Source organism: Mya arenaria, chromosome 5, assembly GCF_026914265.1.
Source record: "Mya arenaria isolate MELC-2E11 chromosome 5, ASM2691426v1".
NCBI classification, from domain to species: Eukaryota; Metazoa; Mollusca; class Bivalvia; order Myida; family Myidae; genus Mya; species Mya arenaria.
In genome coordinates, this window is record NC_069126.1 from 10,666,089 (window position 1) to 10,683,794 (window position 17,706).

The window sequence follows — 17,706 nt, forward strand, 5'->3', positions numbered from 1 at the left end:
TACACATAAATACATTCTGTTGCATTAAAGTCAGAGGACTTTGGACCGAGGATTGGGTAACTCGGTGGCTCTGAAAAACAACTCAAATAATTTAAATATCGTATAACCTTTCAAAATGCACATGAAAACTCATTGTTTCCCATAAATTTATTATCTGTAAACATAAGTTATCCTCTTTATACTAATATGAAGAAGAAGACTTTATTATGCAAACAAATCTGACAAGATCCATACCATAGCAAAATTAACAACAAAGTATAATATTAATATACTGGTACAGCAAGATGTCATCTGGCATAGTAAGTTTACATAATATATTCAAAATAGTATATATATGAAACTTATATACTTGAAGGAAAAAATTTCATGTCGGGAGAGACAACATGTGTTCAATTCAATTTGTATTAGGTAAAAGCACGTCGTCAGTGATATACTAAATAGCGTCTTAATTCAAAAGCCTTAAAAGTAAATGTGGCAAGATTTTTTAATTTGACTGAACTTTCACTATTTATCAATTGCATGAACTTGAAGAAACTTGGATTACGCCAAAAGTAGTTGTTTATATATTTTTTTCTGATATCTTTATAACTATCGCATTGCAGAACAAATTTAAATTCATCTTCCAATATCCCGCATTTCATACATTTTCGTTCGTGATATGGTAAACTTTCTGGTCTACGCCACCTTCCAGTTTCCACAGCTAACCTGTGTGACGACAAGCGTAATCTAGATAGAGCTTTTCTGTATTTTGGTATGTTTACTAGGTTGAGGTACTCGCTAAACTTAAAACTGAAAATGGTTCTGTAAAACATTGACCTAGATGATTCATGTATAGTTGCATTTAGATTTTGGACGAAATTGTCTTGCAATCTTTGTTTAACTAGCAGTAAAAACAATTTAGTACTCCCTACTCCTTTATTTAACCAAGCTTCGTAAAACCCTAACTGGGAAAGTAATACTTGCACTTTCGAAGCCCAATTTATTTTGTTAGGATTTACATCAAGTGATTTTTTTAACATATTATACGCGTATTTAATGTATTTGTTATCTCCGCACATACACGGTTTTAACCAATACTGAATAATAGTATAATATCTTCCATTTATTAGATTTAATCTTCCTGTTTCACCATAAATAAAGTCATTTTGCGTTGATATTTTAACGCCAAGCAACCTTTTGCAAAATGCTAAATGAGTGCGCTCAACCTGAGATCCAGTATTGAATCCCCATACTTCACCTGAATAGTTGAGAATTGGATTTATAAGTTTATCAAAAAGATCAAGAATGTGTTTTGGTGAAATATCGGTGAACTTATATAGTAAGTACTTATTCATTTTAAAAATGGCCTTTAGTGCTTGGCCTCCTAGCATTTTGTCAGTTTCATTGAATGAACCTCCTGTGGTGAATAAAATCCCAAGGTATTTGAATTTACTTACAGTTTCTATTTCGTCATTCTTATATTTGAAAGACAAATTTTGTGGTAGTCTACCGCCTTCTATCACAATAATCAGCTAAAACTACTAATCTGACCCCCCCCCCCTTCAAGAAGATGACGTATCAAAAACAAAACTAACAATCAAAAGTAAAACCTGAAATATGAATGTACACATAATCCGTGTTGTCACTTGAATTGCACCTTTAAATGCATATTCCTTAGTTTACTTCAAAAATCAATATATTCAGTATATACATATATTCAGACATTATTCCTCTGTGTATGAAACTTCCCGTAGCTCCATATCATGAATGTTTTTATTTCTTGTTCGTCTAGTTTTATGACGCTGTATGGGAACGTCAGACGAGAAATATCCAAATTTGACTTCCGCGCGGCGAACAACCGGGCTTAGAGTCACGAGTGATTCTCATGCTCCAACGATACCTGCAAATTATAACGTAAATGAACGTAATTTTAGAGCAGAACCAACGTTTACCTATCATATGTAGAGATGTTATGCCTGTTTGAACAGTTTGGTTTGTTACACATCTAGCGTAGAAGTAAGCCCTGTTGTATTCAATTGAGGCGTTCCATTTAAAAAAGATTGACCCATCCTCGGCATATCGTGTTGTATTTGCCACATTCATTGTTTTAAATTGTGTAGGTATCGCCATTCTACATCGCATCCCCAATGGTAGAACGGTGTCGCTTTCAGTATAACCTTCCTGTTCATAATCGCTGGTCCTACCACTGATATCGTTCCATACTGGTTCCTGGCTGCAAAGATGTACCCAAACAGAGCTGAAATAGTTGTAAAAACGAAGCAAAAGTGTAAACATATCAATCCATACAGTAGTATTTGATTTGGAAAACTGAAATCAAGCACTCTCATGGACAGATACAAAGATCATTCAGTTTGCTACTGAAGCAAAAGGTTTTACCAAAAGAAAACTGTACATTCTGATTTAGCTACATTCAGTTGCATTGTAGAAGATAATATGGCATTGCATTGTATTATATGACATACATTTATATACTCTTCGGGTAGGAAGGCTACAACACCTATAATTAGTACTTAAAAACGAATTAATTGTGTCATTGGTTTGATTTTTACGTTAAGAGCCAGTCCTTCTTTGCCATTAAGATTGTTCACAAGATGTTCTTGCTGACTTAGATTGCACTGTTTTTTTCTGCAAGCAGGAAACCAAATAAAGTTGTCATATCTGTTTAGTGGTAAACTGCAAGTTTAAGCGTTTAAGCGTCGAACTTATCGGATATTTCTTCTCTTGAAATGAGTGAAATAATCTAATCGGTAGGATACGTTATGGTTTACCGTCTTAATAATACTTTAATCATCAAACCGTCTGTAGTGTATTCTATATTTTGACCTTAATTTATCATAACATATGTCTATAAATTAATATACTTTGTGTTAGGTAAATAAAACATATCTGCCTTATATAAGCGGATTGGCGTTACCTACGAGCTGCTTGGTTTAAAACACTGTTGACATTCAATCCTACGAATCAAAAGGTTTTTTTCAAAGTCTAAAAAAGTGTTTATGTTTTCACAAGCACCCCTAACGAAATAGTTTAGGAGATCGTGACAAGCCATACTTGCTGGCCGTAGATCATATCATACATTTCAAATATTCTTTACCTGTCTATATTTGATGTCTTTTTAAACTATTCAGGTAAAATCCGTATGTGAGTGACACTTTACACAGCGAAAGGATAGCAGTGTCATTTTGATTGATACAAAGGGAATGAAACAAACAACGTCAACGTACTAAAATGTTGAAAATGGTGTGCTGATCTTATGGAATATAAATCTTTTTTGTAAGAAAATAAATAATAATAAAAAAATCACAAAACGTTTCCTGGACCCTGAAGATACAAATGTAAGCTAATATATAGTAACAGTGCGTTTTAATAATATTAATATTATAATAGCATTGGTTTTGGTGGTTTTGGTGGTTTTTGTGGTTGATTTGTTTGCGTTAAAAAGGCTTTTATAAATATGAAAATGCGAAAATACCATAAGAAACCGAACGGCCAAGTAAGATGCAAAACTTGACGTCGTGATGTCGGCAAATACACAAAATAACCAAAATAAATAGTAATGCGGCGGCTTTTCGACCAAGAGTTGGAGCTTTTTTCGCCAATTCGTGTTTTTTACATTTTGTAGTAGAAGTGATAGTAGTATTAGTAGTAGTAGTAGCAGTAGTAGTAGCACTATTAGCAGCACCAGCACCATAAACAGCAGTAAAAATGTTTGTTATAGTTATTGTTGGAGAAGAAGCAGCAGTAATATTAGTAGTAAAAGCAGCAGCAGTAGCAGCAGCATTCAAAGTATCAGTAGAAAAAGAACTAGAAATTGAAGATACTGTTGTAGCAGTAACAGTTATAATAATATTAGCATATGTAGAAGCAGCAGTGTAAGTATTATTAGTACTTGTACCAACAGCACAAACAACAGTAACAGAAGTTCCAATAGTTATTGTTGGAATAGAAGCAGCAGATATATAAGCAGTTGTAGAAGCAGCAGTGGTAGTATTATCAGCATTTGCACCAGCAGCACAATTAGCCACATAATTAGAAGTGGTAGTAGTAGAAAATGATACCTGAAGTTTAATATTTTAAACAATAAAGCACAATTAACAAGTAGCCTACGTACCAGTAACGAGCACGACAAATTGAACACCCTTTATTATCCATTGTGGTAACATTGCTAGCGCAACAAATATAATTTATATTGATGAATATTACTGCTGTAAGTTGGTTGTGTTTATTGAACATTTTTTTACAACGGATAATCATTATTTCAGAAAATATATCTCTTATTTCTTTATCTTATGTGGGAAGATTACTATTGTTCGCGCTTTCGGTCCACAATTGCCATACTGAAGTACCGGAAACACTGCGATTTGTTGTTTTGATAAAACAATGGATTGAGCCGTACTTTTATATTTATGAAATTATGAAACAAGTTTTCAACCACAGACAGATTGCGAAAATAGTTTATTCTTAAAATAAGCTTAAATCAGAAACGATAGGGACACATTAATTATTTCTTGCTTTTGGTTTTGTTTAATAACAATATAATTTTTCAAATTCTTAATCATGCAGTATTAAAAAATCAATTTAAGACTAACAAGGTAATGAATATCCGCACATAGCTTAAGTTATGAGAGTGGAAGATGGGCGAAGCCCAATCCTATTCCCACTGATGAGAGGAAATATAACACATGTCAAGTCTTATAAGACGAATATCACATTGTTCTGGATTGTTGCCTATACTCTGATATAAGACGTAAACCATTATGTTATAGAAGCAGACCAAACATGCAAATTATGTATGATATAATTTTAAGAAGAATTACTGTTACATAAGTGAGCATTAAGCTTTATGTATTCAGAAAAACTAATTTGAATAATAACGTCTCATTTATAGTGTTTGTATATACTTCTGGTTTAGTAACTCTTACCTGAATCAAACATAAAAAATAATATGAACACAAACGTTTCATGTATAATGATTCGCTGTAATATGTTACCTTTACAGTTTTAAACTAATCTAATCTGATTCAGGTAAGACTTTTACAAAAGTACATTTTTTTAAATGAATAACCTTTGGCTCCTGATTGTTTCGTCTTGTTTGTCCGATATAGGGAGTTACATATATGTGCTAGTATAACTATCATCACAAAACAACATATACAAGTATGTGTATAGTTTTATCGTCAGTGATTTAACATTTAAAGTTATAAATTATTGAGATGTTCAATTTAAAAAAAAATAGATTGCGTCATGAAATATTTTAATTTATAAAACTTTTGAAGCTGATGAATTTGCTTATACGATAATTATTTATATTTTTGTTCTTTAGTTTTGTAATATATATGCTTTTGAATCACAAAAAACGCTATATTGTATATTTATTTGTCCATTTGGGCCATGGCTTTCTGGGTAATCTCCAAATAAATATTGAATCTTGTTAAACTGATTTAAACCATGTTCGCAAGCCAAGTGTTTACAAAGAAACGCTAAATGTATTGCCAAAACGTCGTAATTGTAGTTATTAAGGACTATGAACTAAGTTCACAACAAAAGTTATTTGAAACTAAATACGAGAGATTCGCACAACTTCAATCACCTGCATAATGTATGCGGTATTTAATTTGCACCATGCTGTCAAATACAACTTTCAAGAACTCGCTTAGGTTATAGGTGACTGCCTTGTAATATATGCGCACACAAATTATTTCACAGTTCGGCTCCGCCTACTTAAAACCGCTCCGGTATGGAAGTAAATGAATAGACGAAAACAATGGAAATACTTTCTAATATGATTCAAGTTGTTGGTCTAGCGGTATTGATTGATTCCCCCTAGTTTGTCCGAATCATTTCGTACAACGCAATAGATTGCCATGCCCATGGTTAGTTTGCTTTATATAAACATAAATTTACATAATCAGTAGGTCGAGGGTGAAGATTGTTGTCTATTAAATATTTACTGTATAATAAGTTTTCAAAATTGCATAACAATGGTGTTTTATCGACTAAAATGGTTTAATCATAATCTTTCAATATCATATTTTCGTTTCCATCGGTCGAATAGTATTTGCGAAGACCAAAAGCATGTAGAACGACACATTTTATCTGAGCTATTACTAATTGCTGGGACAATATGGTAACAAAAACACCGTTTCAATATATTGATATTGATAAGGTAATTGTTATAAAACCTTTGTCTGTTTGCCTTGTGGCATTGTTTGTCTTGTTTGATGAGAGTCAGTTTGGCATTTTATCCGAGTGAACTTTAACATAGCTAAATCATGAAAAACAATACAACATTAACTATATGAATGACACCAGGTGTAATCCTGGTGTAATTCATAGTTTATGTTGTATTATTTTCCATGATTTATCAAAAGTTTTATTAATTTTCTCACTTGCATTGTTTTCCGAAGTTTTTCTAAACATTTCTGTCATTATTCGCTGATAATAATAATTCCTCAACCAGCATGTTTCAACTGTCATCGTATTGTGCGGTTACATATACACACGGAGTTACATATACTATTGTAAATACTATGAAACAATGTCGACCTTCGAACCATTATTTTTCTATAAGACAGTGGGGAAACAAATCCTATCTTGTGACACATGCCAATATACCACCATTTGCATTTCTGATGCCTGTTGATGAGTGCATTGCCGTACATAAAAGCGACTTGTAATGGATAGGTGTTGTCGGTATCTTCTGATGTTTGGATTTAGTAGGTTGTTCCGTTCTTTTTCTTTTCTTAATGTAAAAGTAGTTGTGTCGTCTTTTAAATTTTAAACTAGAATTAGGATTTGTGGTAATTTGTGTGTGAAGTGGAACGAATACTAGTAGTTGAAATAAGAAAAGGATGTAGAAAAGTTGGAATTGATAACTTATTTTGAAATCGTGAGTCGTCTTAGTACCTGAATGTTTAATGAAGTCAACAGTCGGACAAGAAGATCAAGATCAATGACGAGTTGAATGACGAACCTGTTCAATCTTTCGAATAAGCATCAATCTGTATACCAACACTACTCAACAGCCCTGCTTTGCCTTGTGGCATAATAATATACCAAAATAAAAGTTGCTGTTTCAATTAATTTTATATAGGGTTGATTTATAGGGTTGATTTTGATTCCTGATGTTTGTTATAATTCCAAACCATCCATTATCGTTGATTTTAATAGCTTAGATTAATATAACACAACGTATATTCACGGACCTCTAAACCACGGATTGGAAACTGCCCAATATCGGTGAAACGATTAGAAATAATAATTAACCCTGAATCCTTAGCGCGCGCTCGGCGAGTGCTGGGAAATTCCGCCAGATCGTCGATCGGCGGTAAACGGTGATCTCCGTTATTTCCGTAACCACTGAAGACCGACAAGTCGCACGTATAATAAGCAATTAATGTGTTTGTAATTATTGTTTGTTATTATGGATCAGTTTAATTTTAGAAAGATATGAATTAATATTTAAGTACGATAATTGATCAATTACCTCCTTTAACCATTGTATAGTGTTGCAATAGTCGGTTTGTCTGCAAAAGGAGATTTCTAAAATCATTACCGCTAAGCTCAATTGAATTGAATACAAACTTTGCATGTTAATCAATTTCCGTTTGATTATTATCGACTCAATGAAATTGTTCTTCTTGGCAACATTGCATTATCAAATTGCGAACCAATATATGTCATTTTCCGTTTTCGTGGAATCTCACCTGAAAAGACAAGGGATAAAAAAGGCTTGGAAAAATGCGGAATTGAAAAAAGCAAGTTATATTTTTGAATGACATGCTTATTGGAGATAAAACCCGTTTTGTGGCAATATGATTTGATATACACAAGCTGTAAGATTTATGGTCTATAAATAAAGAAATTGCAGAACCATTTGTATTTTCGGTATAAAGTAATGCATTCAATAAAAAATATCCGAAAGCTTATATTCGAATATGTATGCAACATACGCAAAGACTTCTAAACCAAATTAACCATCATTTATTTGTATATTTATCAGACATCTAACAACACAAACATAATTTTTTTAAAGGAAATCGAGTAAACGCTGAGTACTAATTGACTTAAACAGATCCGCATTCGGTAGTGGTTTTCTAAAGAAAATAACAACAGTAAAATGTCAAAATTTACCCCTTTTGAAGGACACTCGCACAAACTTTATTAATACCATCAAAGTATCACCGGCATGCAATTTATGTATAATAATAGATAATAGTATAATGTCGGGAACATTAATTACATAACCTTATGCTATCGTTCTTTAAAGCCTCCTAACATACATGAATTTATTTTTTTCTCACTATTTGGTCAGTCCATGCCGATCCAACTGTTTGTTTTCTCCTTAATACATACAAAGAAAAGAACATAATTTTGTTGTGACAATTAAGCTTATTCACCTTATAATTAGATATTATTGGAAGATGTGGAGCTCTCGTGTTTCTAAGCCAGATTGTTCGCGGCGCGGACGTCAAACTTGGATTTTCCGTCTGACTATTCTATACAGAGTCAAACATACACTAGACGAACATGGAAGAATAGCTTCCGGGCCATAAAGCTACGAAAAGGTTCTTACGAAGAGGAAATAGTTTCTGAACTATTGTACATATTGATTATCTTTAACTTTGAAGACAAACATGAAGGAACGTATTTGTTAAGTTGCAATGAAAGTGGCAACACGAATTCTGTGCAGCTTCATATTTCAGGTACCTTTCCTTTACTCCTCCGAGTGTTTTGACTTTAATTAACGGTTTTGTTTTGATATGTTAGCTTGGATTAAACAGGAGTCATATAAGTACAAGAAGGATAATTGATGTTGCCAGGTAATAAATGCACGAGCAACATTCTGATACACATTCACTTTTCCTGATTTTTTTCAGAGCCATCGAATTATTCAGTCATTCGGTCCAAAATCGGCTGACTTTAATACAACAAAAGCATTTACGTTTATCTGGGCTCAGAATTGTATTGCAAAACTGAGAATTTAACAGAACCCTTAAAAAAAGTACTTTTATTTGGCCATGATTCATTTGTCCTTGCTGAAAGTAAATGGAACAAAGGCTTGAAACGTTTTCAAAACGTTCAACATCAAATGGATGGATTGTCAAGACAGAATGTGACATGCCTAGTTTCAAATGCAGCCATTAAAACACCGTACGAAGTGCACGGCATTCTATGTAACGTAGGTAATAATAATAATAAGAAGAAGAAGAAGAAGAAGAAGAAGAAGAAGAAGAAGAAGAAGAAGAGACATTATGTCAAGCTATGATTCTTAACTTTGTGGAGTTAAATATTATTGGATCGTGCATCATTTTCGATGTTGCTAGAATCATTCTACTCATTCCAGAGAAAGGTACCCTGCCGATGCTTACAGTTCCTGAACTCCTTTTTGGGGAAAACTCTACATCAATGTATGATGTGAGCAATGCTGTTCCAGCTCCGAAAATAGAACTACACATTGGCAAGGTCTTGCGAGCAGATGTTCAACAAATCGATTCATTTAATGGATCATCTCATTCGTGTACCAGAACAGTAACGATGACAAATACTAACAAAATATGGAATGGAAATGATATGTGCTGCACCAGGAAAGCGCATACGATTTTGGTATTAAAACTGTGTCAGTATGCAAAATGATTAGCATGGAATGTAAGTAAATTTCATTGATTTCATATTTGAATAAAGTGTTTATTGTCAGAAATTGTTGGCATTCTGTCGCAATTTCTTCTGTTGAAGAGAATCGATGCAACTGAATTATTAATGTGCACCTGCATTCTATTTGGTAATAACTGTGTTATTATGAAATGCTACTACTTTTAAATTGATATACATCGAACTAGCACACAATGCACCTACTTCAAAAATACTAAGTTTAACTCAAGTACAAAACACTATACTTCTATTTAATAACAAAATACTTCCAACGATACCTTTAAGAATCTCGAAGAATCTGTTAAACGAAAGATATTTTCCTTTTAAAAAATAGTGTTTAAGTCAGCTTTCGTATATCAAAGAATTTCACCAAGGGTCGTTTTAAATGACATAAGAAAAGACTTAGGTTTCAGACATCTGAAACTACAAAAATCATAAACTGCATTTTCTCGTTTCCATTTCAGTTCCCCCATCTGACATTTCGATGTGCGTAAACAAAACACATCACTACAACACAAATAGTTCTTCCTGTTTCTTAGACGTATCTTGACAAACAAATGAATCAAATCCACCTTGCACTATTGAATGGTCAAGCGACAATGGTAATTTAAGATATATTAATAACAGCAATTCTACTAACGAAGAACCAGGTAGCTACCGTTGTGTTTCCAACGTGGTTTACAAAGTGACAAAAGACATGACTGGGGGAACTATAACATCTTCAACAAGATGTTCTCTTCTCGCAAAGGGGACCGTCTTCCGTGTTCTACTTATGTATTATCATATGTTTTATTCAAGGTGTTTTACCTTCTCCTAACATAAGTTATAACCAATATATCTTAAAATGTGTGTTAACGATTGTTTTATAAAGTAAGGTAATTACCTTAAATAATCAATGTTTAAAGACACAGCTATCGTACATTCAAAAATCTATTTTACGACTGTATTCTGCAAATTGTCGTTTTTTAAAACATTGGGAATTGATAAAGTGTTCAGATCTAACAGTATTCATATGAAGTATATTGATGAACTGCAAAAGAAGTTGCGACTTAAGGCATGGCGGAGGACTATGCCATGCTAAACCAGATGTGATCATTTCCCATTTTACATAAAGATGATACAATATCGTTTTTCTGATACGTACTCGATCCCACTTAATTGTTAACTGATGCTCACATTATGTCTAAGCATGACTGCTAGGTTCAGGTATTTTCTTCTCTCAAAGGTATAAGTCTTACGGAATGTACTTATATATTGTTTTAACTTACATTGAAGGTGTTGTTCTCACTGGAAATAGGAAAACAATTAAATATATCTTAAAAAGTATTATACTTGTTTTCCTTTAACTGGGTATTCATTTTACTTTGTTACTTTCTCAACAATTTCTACATTACATTTCAGGCGGTCCAACTCATTTGAACTCGACATCACCTGTTTATTTATATTCGAATATAACAGTGATCGTAAAATGCCTGGTTGATGACTACAGTGTTACAGGACAATAAATGCTTCGATGGGAAGATGAAAATAAAACTGAAATAAAGACTTGTAAACAAAAAGAGGAATGCATTTTAACACTGTATTATGCGGGAAATGAAGAAATGACATACATTTGCAGCGCATGGAAATCAAACGAGCTTCTGAGTCATTCATTTACAGTTTTAAACACAATGGCAGCGGGTTTGTATAAAAACCTTTTAAATATACGTTTTATATGATACCAAAACCAGGCGTCGCATGAATATAATGGCAAGATAAATGAAAAGCTTATTTGTGCAATTCATCCCTTAGTTTTCTTTTATTCCTGCTAACTGTTCAATATTTTTTAACATTCAGTTTCATTGAGGGAGACAGTTATTTTATATCAGTGATAAAATCCACACAGTAAAGGTCTGTAGATTTGGTTATTTTGATTTATTATACCCAATTTCGAGAAAATTGACAACGAAATGTCCCTTACGAATGTCAAGTTATGTAAATATTCTTAAGGTACCACTACCTTCCAAAGGCAATATGAAGGTTCATGAAATAAATGACTTATACTTATCACAACTGCAATAAATACAATCACAAATGGGCGCAGCTGTATAGTTTCAAAACCTACTTGCCAAACTTGAGTACAACAAGATGCAAAACTCATGGCAATTGGGTAGATACATTAATTGAATTTGAGACATTGAAAACAATATATTTTATTGATGTATATCTGTTTTTCTCGGTTATTGTTCACAATGATGTATTGAGAAATACCGTCTAATTAAGTTCATTAAAACTCAAGGTAAGCTATTTGTAATCGTCTGTTTGCCGTTGACAATGTTTCACTCAGTAAAGCTAAGGTGGACTCGTGTTCACTTATCTGTGGCAGAAAGGCATGTCAAGTCGGGTCAACTCAAGTGTCGACTTGATAAATAAAAAAAAATAATTATGTAAGTCTATCTAGGGACGTTTACCTATGTTTCGTCAGCTAAAGTCAGCACAACCTATCTCTGCATACGAACAATCATAATTGATGCTTGAGAAAGTACAACCAGTTTGGCATTTTAACTTTAGGTACATCAGCAGGGAACTGGTCGAAGGGAAGAGAATATTGGTTAAAGAACATTGCAAAATCGATTTCACTTAATCGATAATACAAGGGAAGCTAAGGAAACATGTTTAGCACACAATAAATAATATTATGTAATATTTTAATTGCACAAGAATCTTAAGTACAAAAAGTGCACAAAAATACAATACCTGATACATGAATATAACGTTGATGTTTATCAGTGAATCTTGGACCGATCATTAATGTGTTGAGAGGAATGTGCTGAGGTAATTACATATGTTATAAAGTCATAGTTGGTGAATATTGCTAACATCGGCTAATTTCGCTTATCGTGTCCACGGAAAAGGAAATACATGAATTGTTGAAGTTCACGTGAAACAATTGGCATTGCGATGAGTGTAAGATTTTGGTCGAATGTTTCTGAATTTACAAACATTTATTTTGTTTTTAATTCTTTGACACTGTTTATAAAAGGCTTCTACGCCGAAGAAGAACTGCATGTATAGAGCGGAATACACATTAGTACTATGAAATTCAGTCTAATTTAGAGACAACTGCGCTTCACGATCTAGTAAGAGTTCTTTCAATTATAACTATCAAATGTCATGTCTTCTTGACTATGAACAATCTATCGTACTACCTCAGCGTTTCCGACTTATTTTCATATCGATGTTGCTATTCGTGAAATATTATGTTATTAAAAAAGGTTTAACGATAAAACTTGCAATTCATTCTTGTATATCACACGTTTTCGAATACATATACCATTGACCTTAACCTTGTACTTAAATGAACCCATTTGTTTGGAGCGTTTACATGATTAGGGTGAGGTACACGCTATACACTTTTCGTAGCTGAAACTTTCAGTGGCGAGTATTTGTAGCTTTCAATATAAATATTCATACCACTCGCGAGCGAAGCGGTTTCATTCAATACATGAGATACCATTTTGTTAGAAGCCACTGAAGGTTGCATGTGATTGTGCGAGGTACCCTACATCCGCAGCTACCATCAGAGTAATTTTAATTTATATGGCAATTTGCTAAGATAAGTATTTTTTGTTTGTGCCGCGTAATAATAATATAATATTACTCACAATTCGTTCAAACAATATTATCTATATATTTTTTCATTACTGATATAGTCAACCAAAAAATAATTGATAGTCTTTTTGTCGTGTTTGTATCGTTGTCTGTATATTATATTTATCAACTTATGCTTTATTCACATTCGGTGAGAGGAGTGTCTGCAAGTGCAATCGTAAACAAAGACGCACCGTCACTATTGGATTTGGAAGGAAACAAAGTAAGTTCAAACGAAAATGTGAGCCACTGCGACTATGTGGATACCCCACCAACACCAAGAGACCGTCGGAAACGCATCGAATGACAATTATATCCATGGTGTTTAACCGATTTAGTTACTGATCAAAATATTTACTGTATTGACGGATTTTTGTATTTTGGAATTGATATAATCATTATAATTTCGCTAATCGTTTCAAGACCGTAACTTGATAGTTTCTTGTTTATAAATGTATTGATATTGTTTCTACGAGTGTGTTCTGTTATTATAATTCATAAACAGTTGTGAATTTATATGAGATAGCAATTAAAAAGTGCTTTGCAATTACTCTGAAATCTTTCTAAATCGCTGCGTAAATGTATTCTTTATCTACCAACCCAATCGATGTATTTATAGTATAGTATCCTTACACAACTTAGCTTTCAGTCCTTTGATTTTATGAAGATTATGCTAATTCATGTTATCTTTAAAACCTTTTTTGGCTGAAACATTTTTGGCTGACTCGGAGTGTTATGGCATGTGACTTCGTTTTCTTCAAATATTTTACATTTTCAAATCATTTGAAAGGAAATATTAGCTTATGCATGTCGCTTTTATTTTTTAATAATATTTTCTTTATTTGTTCCCAGTTTTTGTAGAGTTAGAATCTTCTAATCAAAGAAGTACTTGGGGTTTACCTATAAGTTTATTATTATTTGTTTTAGTATTAAGTTTTCTCAAGTTAATGCATACTTTGATAAATTGTACCTTTTGCGTTTTAACTTTATTTAGGATTGTTGGGATAAGAGTGAGGTTTGTGCACTTAAATTGGTTTAAACCCCCAGTAAATTTACATTTTGCTGACCGTTCCAAGGCGGTACCTAACAATCCTTGATAAACATACCTAGTTTTATTATATATAGTATGTATGCACTGTGCTGCTTGTAGAGTAGCTGTTCTTCCATGTTTCTTGTTTGTGATTTTATGTAAAATGTATTTGGCGTTTACCCAGTGCCAGTAAACCGGGTTTATGTTTTAACTTTTTGCTAAGTACTGAGCTTGTTTCTGTAGCTTTTTTCAAAAATATAGTTACCAAAACGCATTTAAGCTTTGTTATCATTGAGCTTAAGTTTAGTTCAACTTCCCATTCCGTTAGCTACATGTGTTCTGTAGAGTGCATTGGTGTCGTGTCTGATTGAATCGTAAATCGTAAATAGTCTGTTCGTTGAGTGCTTAACGTTTGTTAATTGTGCAATGTTTGGACAAGTATAATAATCAAATCTTGTAAACCGGATTAACCAAATTCCAAAGGTTACTCAGGTGTTTGCTGTCATTTGCTGAACATTTATTTATGAACGATACATTGGTTTTAATACGTCCCTGGGAACTAAGATATAGTTCCCTGTTTTATTGTTTAATATGACTTTGATTCGTTTATCTTAAACCATATGATTGTACTTAAATGTTTGGCCGCTGTGCTCATCCATGTAGTTCACATTTGTAATATCATGGTGCAAATGATCAGATTGATTTCTTTATTCGATATCACAACTACCAACATGAACCAAAACGACCACTATGAATATAATAACAAACATGGTATGAGTGTTTGTTAGCTTTTTGTAAACATTTGTACAAATGGATGAAATAGCAAACATGCTATGATTGTTTTTCGTTGATGTTCATTTGATAACAAAAATGTAATAACAAACGAGTGTTTGCTGTTTGATACTGTGAAGATAACACTGTTTGCATATTCTTATTCGAAAAGTATGAATTATAAAAAAATGTAAAACATGATTTTATTTCAAACTGGTCATTTTGCACTTCTGTGAGCGAAATAAAATTTTCAAAAGTGTATGTTCTTCGTTATGTAGGGAAACAGCTGCAAACACAATGTAAACATTATCTAGCCTACAACTGCAAGCAATCGAAAGTGAGTTATAAGCTAGGTGTTCAACCGAACTCCATAAAAACATGTAGATGTGTTCAATATCTCGTTCATAAGGTTACCCATAACAGTTTGACTACGATTGTATTAGAAAACAACATACAAACCATTTTCGCCAATTGGCTCTTCATGTTTGTTCATCTTATGTATAAGTGATTTTGTCGAAGTTTAACATAAATAGAGTACCGTTTTTCAACAAAGGCCGATCTTTAAGTACTCCGCTGTTATGCCTTATTTTTGTCAAAGGAAACGTGTAATATAATGTTATTAATTAGGTGATTTCATATTGGCCTAGTTATTTGTCCGAGGTTAGCTGTATCTGCCTGAGCCGGATAGGCTCAGGCAAAAACAGCTGGCCGAGGACAAATAACTGGGCCAATATGAAATCACCTAATTGATAAGTATTTTATTAATTAACTATTACCATTTCAGTTAAAAACATTCTTATAACTTACCTTCAGTTCACATTGAATCCGTATTTATCCCTTATCCACTCATGGTGTCAGTCTGCTTTTCTAGACTTGACTTTGCTGATTTTGACATGCATCCTTAAATTGACATTGAACATACTTGTGAATAAAGCACTGTACATTGTAAGGAAGCATGTCTTTTCGTCTTAATTTCGTAAATCGTTTACTAAAACGTCAAAAGTTTCACCTTCTGCATCCATTTGTCGGTGAACAAAATCATAATAGTCGTAAAATCCACCAACGGGTTAAATACAACTGTAATATCAAACCATACAACGTGGTTCAAGTATTTACTAGGTTCAAGTATTGCACATAGAATTATACGAAGCAAAACATTTTCAAAACAGTCGGAAGACTAAAAACAAAATTGCTACCTTTAAAATAAGTCCAGCATATTTTTCATATTAAGCGAGTTTCGACAGCCAATGAAAATGGCCCATTTCTCAAATCCTATATTAGGCGAGTTTTGTAGCCAATCAAAACGGAGGAAACTCCTATTAGGCGAGTTTTGTTGATATTGGCCGAGTTTGGTCGATATTGAGCTAGTTCTGGCATATATTGTCTTCAATTGTCTGGTATTGGTACAGCAATTGTCTCTGTATCTCGCCAAATACGTAATAGTTGATTAATGATGGCTCCTAACAACTGCTTGATGAGGACAAGTCGAAATATACAATAGATAATACCAGACACATTTGACCAATAAATCAATTTCCGTATTAAATAAATTGACAATCGCAGTTTTTTTTTAATAAACATTCAACAAAGTTCCTGTTTCAACCAATATCAATAGAAAAATCAATATTTAAAGACATCTGACATAATGACAAAAATGTCCTAACAATTGAAATGCAAATGACCACAAAGGGTTATTTACGATAAAAGGATTATTGGCCTACTGTCAAAGGATGATAGCCCTTGAACATCCAGCAATCAATGATTGCTTAATAATTAGAATTTGAGCAGTATTAACATGACATATAATAACCAAAACCAACGCAGTTATCCTTATAGAGGTATATTACCAATGGATAACCTTTGATAAATCATTCTTAATACAAACAGTGTAATCTTATAATAACACATCTCAATAATAACACTATGAAAGATAAAACGATAATAAATTTAAACCTTAGAAATGATTTATTTAAATCAAGAAATTTAACCACCAAAAGATAAACATTAAGAGCATTGACACTAAACAGAAACAAGTAAGTACTTTACATGAGTAGGACTAGTTCACTAGAACAATGGTCACGTTTTTTGTTCGCATTGCAATAGAAATGTCCGATTTAAATACATTTTTTCAGTGACTTTGGTCAATTTGTCAGCAGTATTCAATGAAACAAGAAATGTTGTAATCACCATATCACAGATTCAACATGTTATGAACGTGATACCATGCTTGGAAGTACTTTAGCTATGAAACGAACAAGTCTTTTAAAATGTTAAAGGCATATTATAAACGTTTGCGATTAAAACAGAGGATGAATCATTGTGGCATTTTAAGCGACAGAATAGTGTCCCCAAAATACACCATAAAAGTCTTTAGCATGATCCAGTTTATGTACAAATGGTGTGTTAATCAAACAATACAATTTCGCATGCAACAGAAGGAATTTATAGACCGATATTAAACGCGAAGTAAATGTCATATACCACAACATCCATTCGATGGGAGGGATGTTCGTGTGTTACAACCATAAGAAGGAAATATCAATAAGTTACTAAAGCTGTCATATGAAATAAGGGTTAATATATAAATTTGAAAATGACGGGATAATATACAATGCCTTGTGAAT